We start from the raw sequence: 10234 nt of genomic DNA on the forward strand, positions 1-10234 counted from the left end.
CACTTGAGTCACCTCTTATGCTTATGCAAGAAACAGGAACAGAGATATCTTGACTAAATTGAAAAAAGAGGAAGTGCAATGAATGTGTTATGCAGAGAGCTACTAAAGCACTGGGAGGATTCCAAGAGTAGGTGAATGCATGAATGGGTGGCAATCAGATGGCTAAATGAGATTAGGAAATTTGAGGAAAAAGGGTGGTAGCATGTGGCACAGGATACAGTTACCTAAAATGAACTGGAGAACCATTGACTGCACTAATTTTAACAGCACATTCCCACCACAGACAAAATCACTAACTCCAGGAGCGGACTGCGCATCATGCGACTCAATGTCAATCACCATTGCAAATGGCACCAGCACCGCAGACTGCACATGAGGAAAAGTAGACATATTTTTGCTCTCAACTTTGAGCAGCACTCAGCTGCGCTTTTAAGAGCAAGGCTCTAAGATACGGCAACATTGGCAATCTGTTTTACTGACATGAGGGCGCTCGTGAGCGTGCAAGTCCCATGTTTGTTTTGCACCAAATGCGTTAATTGCGAGGTATGTTTAACTAAAGAGGGGCATCTAACATGGGCATCAGCCCTCCGCTAGGGCAGCTCTTCATTATTTCCCTTCTATATCCCTCCCTTATATCACGATTCAAGTGTCCACCAAAATGTGAGACAGTTACTGTTACATTTCCTTGAATTTTCCTTCAACTAATTTTAAATTTTTCAAAGATGCAGCTTTAAGAAGGTAGAGGTACAAACTGTGCAGTATAACCATATTCTATGGCAATAAACCACAATAAATCAGTGCTGACAGCAGTTTGCCCAGTGCATTGCAAGGATGCTATGCCATACAAGAATTGGTGTCATCGTGCAATGTTACGTTACTGACTGACAAATTGGTGTCTGTATCAGAAATACTGGTAAACCATCATTGTACACAGCACAACGTTTTAAAAGAGATAAAGGAACATATAGGTCCTTTTCGAGGACACATATGCATACCAGGCAACAGGTGTGCAATGTCAAAGCACGTTTATGTTAACAGCAGCTGCGTCAAGAGCTACATCAGCGACTATATTTTGTACAAGTCTACAGTTCCGGTATTTATAAGCTGAGGTACTGCTGTGAAGTGCATTTAGAGTTTGTATGCATTTCTAAACCTAGCTGCAAGCCTATGTTGAAAATATGTTTCTAAACAGGCAGCTAAAATATGCATCACTAAAAAAGAATAACTACCATGAACGGATCAGGACGGATGACACAGCCGAAGGCAGGAAGCACGCATGGCCCACTAGATGCTGGCCGCTGGCAACTGCAAATATATGCATCCAGAGCAACAGCTGTCAGTGGCTGTAGCCATGTCATGAATGACAAGAGAGGAAATCGTCTAATGCTTTAAAAACTAAATTTAGACGTAATATAAGGAAATAACAAACCAATGAGCTAGCCCATGACAAAACAAATGAACAGATTTTATGTAGAATATACATTCTATGAGAAGAGTCACAATGACTGTTATGACCACACTGAAAGATGAGCTGGCTGAAATACTGCACACCAATTTGAAAATAGGATGTGCAGGTTTTCATTATTCCTATCATGGTGCCTTGCACCAATGTCTAGGTATTAAATTGAAAGTTGCAACCAGTCTGCCCTGGTTAATTGAGAAGTTAGAATGGAAAAAAGCATGCCTTCAATAGCAAGAAGCTTGATATCTCCCAGCACAGCTTAGAATCATAGAAAAATTGCTAGCGCATTTAACAAATCTGCATACAATTAAAAGTTGCACAAATTTGTCGACTGACAATGCAAGTAAGGGCAAGAGAAACAAAAAAATACCAAAGAACACTTGTGAGTCCGGCGAAGTGAGGTCTGTGGGTAGGATCCCGTGCCTGGGAAGAGTTCCGAGCTCGGAGAATCGCCGGCACTACAGCTGATGGCACGCAACCAAGAATAAATTACAAAGTGAAAATAAGTAACAAAAAAACCATCAACAATGGCGAAAGACTTGAATGCGGGCCGTAAAAGCGAGGGATATAGCAAAAAGGTAGAAATCCTAAATAAGTGTGCAGTTGCATCCCCGACAGCTCGCAGTGCTCAGAAGGAGGGGAAGCATCAACGCTTGCAGCTCAGGAGACCCAAGATTGATTAACTTTGACATAACACTGCCTAAAATCCTGTTTCATTGGGGAAGCACAGAAAAGTTTACAAATGACAAGGCGAGGAATATGCACCAGCCTTTTACATGCGGTCACTTTCTCAGAATAATTTAGTATAACGAATATTAAGGCACAAGCACTAATCCGATAAGTACCAACCCTGAGCAAAAAATAGTGCGGTGTCTGATCGCAGCTGGCCTAGAGCGAGCGCTCCGTCGCGCGGCACTTCTCGCTCATCGTCTTCTACGCAGTGCAAATCCATGCTTTTGCACTGAGTGTCGAAGCGCTAGCAAGCGACAGCGAAACTCTGTTGTGATATCTGGTGCCATTTTTATTTACCAGGGCACGCGAGACACATAACATAAACGCACATAAAGACAATGAGAACAACACTTGTCATGCAGGATATAGGCACCGTGCAGTAGTAACTCCGGCGCTATGCGCTCCCCTCGCAGCAGAATGGGCAGACCGGGTGGGACACGTGTGCGGGCGCGCGCAGCTCAGATGCGGCAAAACTCCCCGGGAGCGCGTCGTAGTCATCCTTCGCTCGTTGTTTTGGGGATATTCTGTGGTCACAGATGAATTGCTGCGCAAGAGTCTGCAATAGCACACACTTGCTCTCACCAGGACCAATGTTTTTCATTTCCGCAAACAAGTTCTACGAAGAAAAGCGAGAGGAACAGTTAATGGCTCTCGTCCGGACGGGCAGTGAGCCGGCAATGATCATGTCAGTATTCACCGCATGACGTTGTTCCCAAAGAGACAAAAAGAAGGCACTCGACAAACCCCTGCATTCGTAATTTTTCTCGCCCTCTGAATAGAATCGAGCTATTCCGCAATAATGCCCTCGTATTTTCTGTTCCCATTTGGCCTACCCGACAGAAGGAAGCGGCCTGCACTAGAAACCACAGAACGCATCTGGTGGCGCGCACCACCAGACGCGTAAACGGTAAACGGTTATTCTATAACGCGGTTCTTCTATAAACGTTAACGTAAACGGTTATTCTATAACGCTCAATTAACCTGTGGTTTTTTTTATATTCTCCGAACAGGTCACTGTGTCCGCTATAGCATACGTAAGCACCGACATCATGTAGAAAAAGTAATGAACTGGCCCGTTGGCGTTCGCTGCAGTGAACGTCAAATACGAAAACCGCATCACCAGATTCATAGTGTGTATATTGTGTTTGCTTGATATTTAGGTCCCCAATTCAAGTAATTTCTTCCAATATGTGAAAAGAAGTAGCCGGCGCCGGTGTCAGGCACCAATCTTTGCTGTCATTTCTGAACAAAAAAAATATTCAACATAACCCTTTGAAATTACTGCACAAGACTACGTCATTGTTCCGTCTACCAAGAAATGCCGCTTCTTGTGCGTACCTGGCAAGTTGGCCGATGTAAGGTTTTGATCAGCTTCCCGTATTTCAATGCGTTGTTTTCTGGTGTCTCTCTTGCTTAGAATTGTATTTCAAAACGTTATTTTTTATTTGTCTTTTCCATAGAATAGATTCATTTGGTTTAGTTTTTTTTTTGTTGCGTTCTTACACTTCTTGCTCCTTTTTTTTCTCCGCACTTACACCCTTTCTTCCAGCTCCACCGCCATTTTCCTTCTCGAGTGGTTTGACAACCTCCCCCTCCCTCTTCTCATTTTTTTTCTACCCGTCCTTCACTCTCCTCTTCCTGCCTGGTTGCAGTGCTCTGCCGTAATTGTAAAGAAAGTCTTTGTCAGTACTTTTGATCTGTTTTGATGATTGTAACTTTTTTTCCGCGGAAGTGTCCCACAAACACTCGGCTTCGACGCAGGCTAAAATGTGTCCATTTTCCAATAATAATTCAGTCTTTAAGTAAAACTATAATAAATTGTATAGTTGCCATGATTTCCTCTGTGACCATACAGACGGGAAAACAAAAATGTTTAAGTCAGGTGTATCTTGAAGGCAAGAAAAAAATTAAAATTTGTATGTTCCAATCGGAACATTTGTAAGTAAAGGGCCTGCCTAGTATGCTGGATCAGCGACCTCATGTGCGCATACCAGTGGGATGTGGAGAAAATGATCAAACGGCGTCTTGTTGATGTTCGCTGCGGAGACCGCCGCTACATGCCGTCCTTTACAGACTCTTCTGCCATCAGGAGAAGAATGCGCCCCACCGGACTTGTAATTAAAACCATTGAAAATAATTCTGCCTCTATACTACGTGAGTTACCTGAATTATTCGCACATACAGGGAGATGCCTCTATCTTTGAACCTAGCCGGCCGACGTACGCGAATTTTCGGACCTTTCGTCAGCTTCTCGTATTTTGTTTCCACTTCTCCGTTTCAGCTCCCCATCCGTTCATTCCTTTTCTTCTTCTTCCTCACCTTTTCCTTCCTCCTCCAGCGCCACTTCCTTGGCAGCGTTTTTTTCTTTTCGCTTTCAGAGCTTTCTCCTAAGTACGTCCCCACCTCTCACAACAATCTCCCTCCGGCCGTCCCGTCCCGTTCGGTCGACGTGCTTGTGGCTTGCTTTGTGTCGCGTTGTACCACACGTGGGGGCTGCCGCAAATCTTATTCTGTATTTTTCTATTTCTTTATTTATCGTGTTTTCTTATCCCTCCCCTTGGTTTTGTTGTGCTTTTCTCCTTACTCTTGTGCACCCTTCTCCTTGTGTCGTCTGGTTTCTCGTGCTTTGCTACTTGGAATCAGACGCCCAGCATAAAGCCAGGGCTCGTCCTTGTCTCTCTGTCTGGTGTATTCATGTTCCCGCACTGTTAGTCCATCGCTGTGTCACTCCAACTAGCCCAAATCACCACCACCTTGCTGCAACAATCCAGAAAACCTTCCGACGGCCGCCCAAAACTAGGCGCTCGACCGACCCAGGCGGCCGCGACTCTCCCAACGGATTTGCTCCGGCGGCCACCGGCGGCGCTGCCTGTTCGCCGAGAGTGCTGCCCCCTGGGTTCCTTCACGGTGCCCATAGGCCCGGCTTTTTTGGCGCCGCATTATAGCTGCGGCAACCGTATGCAGACTACCTCCACTCACATTCCTATATATCCGCATACAAATAGCGCGTGTGAATACAGATCATTAGGAAAGAAACGCAGAGCGGGACTCACCGGTCATGCGATTCATCCAGGCTTAGTAAAACCGTGCAGGAGTCTTCGTTCCCTTTACAGATAACAATATGTCGCAGCGGTGTCTTTCTTCATGGCTTAACCGTTGAAACTCGCCAATGTTGACAGGCCGTAATCCTGGGCGTTGGCTTCCAAAACACACTCCTGCTCACCTTCCTATTGAATGAGTTCTTCACACGTGTCCGCCGTACAAGTACTCAAGCAATGCCTCAAAGAGGCAAATAATACAAAACCCGACGCGTCGGTTGCGCTGCAATGGCGCCGTCGGCTGCGCTTTCGCGTCGTGGGAAAATTGCAACCGACACAAAAATTTGTTTTTTAAACCATGAATATTTATATTATGTTCACAACAAAGACACTGCATTTTTTAAAAATTATTTTTTAGATTATTTAAGAATACTAAAGCGCTTTCAGTTACTTTTTCTGGCATGTCGTTTGTAGAAGCTGCGATCCTGTGATCCCCTGAAGTCACCCGGATGCCCTAGCAGACGACGGAGTAGACAACAGAGCAGACGACGGTGTTGACAGAATGCAATTTCGTTTGATGCCAGATAAAATCACTAAGTTGCGACAAAAACAGCGAAGAAAAGCGCCGTATCTCAAGCTTGCGAATATCGTGGGTAAGTTGAACGCAATTGGCACGATGGAGAGTAGCTGCGATGCATTAATTTGCGCGACACTGGCACGCTCACCGGAGATCATGAAACTTAACAGCTTAATATGTGACCAGTACAAGCGGATTGCCTTGATATCAACTGCGTTACGAAACTACGTGGATACTTGTGTCTCACTTTAGCTAATATGCAACAGGGGCTAGCACTTGCCGCATCCTGATCGCGTGTAGTTTAACAAGCAAGAGCCCACTAGCGCATCGAAGCAGCCGTGTTTTCGAGTTCGTATCGTTACGATAAATACAAGCTGTTTTGGCATGTACTGGAATTGAAGTTCTCAGCCTGTGCGTCATGGACGGTGACGATGGCGTCGCGGACGATCTTAACTAAGACTCGCCGCAACGCAGCCGATAACCCAAGTATACGGGCGTTAAAGGTTGTTCACCAGTACTGCAAACGTGGGCATAACCCAACTGAAAAAACGACCTCGGCCCTATGTTGGGCCAAAGTCGATTGCCAGCCTGGCTGACCTTGGCCCTAGCTTGGCAAACTAGGTTGGGCCGAGGTTGGGATTGGTGATTTGCCTTACACCGGCCAACCTTTGGCTGCCAACATAGGGCCGAGGCCATATGCCGACCTTGCAGTCGCCAGCCAGTGCCCTGCTAGGTTGTGAATCTATGACAAATCGTGGTTACCTTATCTATATGACATTCGAAAACTAAGTTTTGGTCATGAGGAACTCGACCTGTATGCACAGGCATCTTGAGGAGAAACACACAATGAAGACGAACTTGCAGCAATTATTAATGTCTTCCTTTATGCAGACATCAGCATACAAGCAGTTCCAGTCGCTGTAAACGCACGCCTACTGTGAAATCTTACAAAAAAATAGTGTTATTCTTCTGTGTTCAATGCCTCCCTTGCTCGAGTCGGCTGGCGCCTCTGGCTCCGGCCACCTTCACGATCTTGCGCTCCAATCAGCCAGCGCTTTATGAGAGCGCTGCTATTCTTCAGGGATGCTTGGTCAGGGTAATGTGCTCTCAGGCAGGCTACGATAAAAGAAGAGAGCAAAAACAAATGCCACCACTTCAGAAAGGCTCATACCTGCTCAGCTGTGATATTCCTACCAAATAATCCAGTGCTTTGTAGTCCAGACTCGGACATAACAATAGTCAGCACTATATTCTATTACCATTGCAATATTTACTTTGAATCCAACATAACATGTAGCAATGAGGGTAACATGCAATAAACTAGAATATCTGTCCTTTGTACAAAGCATCCATTATATATTTGTAGGCAGTCTTCAATGTCTTCACAATAGAATTATAAATGTTTTAGCCAAGATCAGGGCATTATATACTGAAAATGTGGCATTGTGTGTACCGTTATAAATAGCACTAAACAATTGCCAGCAGTATTAGAAATTCAATTTTTTTTACAACTGCATGACACCTGATGCAGCATACAGTAGCAATTGTTTTAACAAGTTGCTTTAATGAGGTAATCTAAACCGGCAATAAAACAGCTACACTGCCACCAACATGCAAATTGACCCTTAAATACAGGTAAATCTTTTACAACCTGCATTTTGTTAGGTTCATGTCACAGCAGTGCCAAAATAAAGAATGAATACGAAATTTTTTCATGACAAAGTAGACTGAATAGAGTAGAATTTCGAAGCACTTCAAATTTTTTTCCTAGAAAAACATTGCGGGGTTTAATGTCCTGGAAGCAACACATGGACTATGAGGGACACCTTATTGGAGGGCTGCAGAGTAATCTAGCCCACCTAGGTAACGTATGCTGAAATCGCACAGCACACGAGCACTTTTTCATTTCGCCTCAATCATAAAGCCGCCAGCGCGGCTTGGATCGAACCTGCGGCTCTGAGATCAGCAGCTGAATGCCAAAGCCACTGAGCCACGACAGTGAGCAAAAAACAAAAACTTTCCTTCGCAATGCCACGTGCCCACAACATAGATGGGCCTCGTCAATCGGCTTGTCACATTCTAATTACTGACACCTACAAATTTACTAAAACCATAATTTATGTCTACACCCATTTCACGTACCTACATTCATAAAGTTCCTGGGAGAACTGAAACACTGAAACTGGAATTCAGTGCGCCACGGAGTTATTTTGGAATAAACCACAAGTTAAATTTTCCTTTTACACTTTTCAAGCAAATCTAACAAGGTGAATAATGCAAACACCATACTAGCAACCAAAAATTCCGTATATGTGCGAGCCAAGCTCTTCAGCTACCTCATATTTTTTAGTACTCATCTAAAAGGACCGCAGTGGTGGCCAAGTGGTTGAACATCCGCCTCGCATGTGGGAGGTGCGGGGTTCGATCTCCAGCGCCGCCGGGCACCCACCGGTGATACAATGGGTATAAGCTTTCCCTTGGACTGGTGCTCGGCATATTTCAGGTGAAATGCTTGGGAAATGGGTCTTCGACCCCACCTTGAGAATTTGAGAATACCTTGTGCCATGGCGCTCTTTGGCCATAGATGCCCTTGCAGCATAAAAATCCATAATCACCATCACTCATCTAAAAGCAAATAAACCATGTTTTCACCTGTCCACTGCCCATGCAATCAGCATAAAAATCTCCAAGTTAAGCCTGTGGCCTGTTTGGGTCACTTAAAAGTAAATTCATACATTTCACTATGTTTGCAATGTCATATACGCTGCATAGATAAAAACCTGCTGCATAAATAAAAAACAGCAAACAACAACAGAAGTTTGTGAAGGAAAGAATATTCAAAATGGTAGATTCATTTTCTGTAATGACAAAGTTGTCAGAAAATTACTATATACCTTCGTATGGATAAAATGAGATACCTTCTGCAAAAGCGACTCAGGCTATGAGGAACGCCGTAGCGGAGGGCTCTGGGAATTTCCTCCATTTGGGAAAATGTGTTCTACTCAAGAATATATGGGTGATAAAATGACCAACCTGTTTAGCACAGCATGACAATTCTTCACCAGTGTAATCAATCACTTACCCAGGATCATGTTATTAATGTTGTTCAGCTCAGCAAATGCGTGCTTGCAGCCGTGAGATGCTTTCCAACTGAATCGCAGTGATGCTGCTTTGCTCATCAAGTTTCGCATCAAAATTCGAACAGTGTCTTGAAAATCCGTGCCGCCAAATCTTGAGCAGTAGTTTGTCTGCAGACGCATCATACCAAACATTAAAGAAAAGCTGAGGACGAGTTTAAACAGCAAAAATTAGACTTACAAGTACTTCCATGTTTCCTTCTGAGGAAAGATACTCTTCAATTGGTTGGACATCTGCCACTGTTGACGCAGGTAGCTTTGGGCAATCTTGGGGCAAAACTAAAGCTCTTGTTGCTTTGCTTGCAGTTAGCAGTGACCTCAAACTATTCAGCTCGATGATTATTTCCATCTGGTTGTCAAAAACTTTCTTTTCGAAGGCTAGAAGCAAAATAAGGGCAACTTTGAGGTAAGATCCAGAAAACGAATTTGACCTCTCCTAAGTGGAAAGCAGAGCATCAGCACTCTATGCACTACAGTCGAGTATTTAGAACTTCAAACCTATATATCGTATTCCTCTATACAGGCCCGATATAACCGGTACATCAACATCTGAAGCATTGTCAAATGCAGTGCATCATATATTGTTTGGACAGCAAATAAAATGGCACTAAAGAAAAAAGCTGTAGACGCACTCATACCAGTGAACCATGCAGGCAGGCTACCGGCCTCTTTCGGGGCACTTGTGTTTGCAGGAGCTGTGACAAACAAAAAATTATGGTATGTATTTTTATACACATTTCCCGTAAGGAGCATCTGATACCTATGCTATAAGAATTAACAGCCGTGCTGTTACACAGCATTAAGTTGAAATGTTATTAAAGTCGAATCAGCACCACACTAACATTCTACAGTTTCAAATGCCTTCGAAACGCAAATTTATGTGCCCCTTTGCACGGTGTCTTCAAGCTATAATTTGTAAAACGAATACTTAGAACTGAATACCTACTTCTAAGTGAATAAATGTGAGCTGACCCTACACGAAATGCCTTTTTTATTTACTGTGAGGAATGCAGCTACTCAATGAGGTGGCTTGGTGGTGTGGTTTGGCCTTTACTAGCTTAGTGTTGAAGTCCATATTCATAAGCAGCACAACACATAAAGGGAGTGAAATGACACCATGTAAACATACACAACAAAAATATGTCACACGATAAAAGAAAAGCCCTCAGCCCACAGCAAGGCTTTTAGGTATAAGTTGCATCCAGTAAACATAAGCCCCCAATTCTTTGCAGCTCATTTTGTTACTCATAACTATATATTCTCGCGGAGTCCACCCTCATATGCTTCA

At 43.9% G+C, this 10234-nt stretch overlaps 1 long non-coding RNA gene across 1 annotated transcript; it reads right to left on the reverse strand.

Moving 5' to 3' along the window:
- Nucleotides 1-8941: 8941 nt before the first annotated feature.
- On the reverse strand, nt 8942-9644 carry LOC144119306 (uncharacterized). The gene is made up of 3 exons (XR_013312322.1): nt 9585-9644; nt 9128-9324; nt 8942-9057 (listed from the first exon to the last, which is right to left on the reverse strand). It is a non-coding gene; the product is annotated as an uncharacterized LOC144119306 (long non-coding RNA).
- Between the last annotated feature and the right edge of the window lie 590 nt (nt 9645-10234).

This window comes from Amblyomma americanum, chromosome 2 (assembly GCF_052857255.1).
Source record: "Amblyomma americanum isolate KBUSLIRL-KWMA chromosome 2, ASM5285725v1, whole genome shotgun sequence".
In the NCBI taxonomy this organism is placed as follows: Eukaryota; Metazoa; Arthropoda; class Arachnida; order Ixodida; family Ixodidae; genus Amblyomma; species Amblyomma americanum.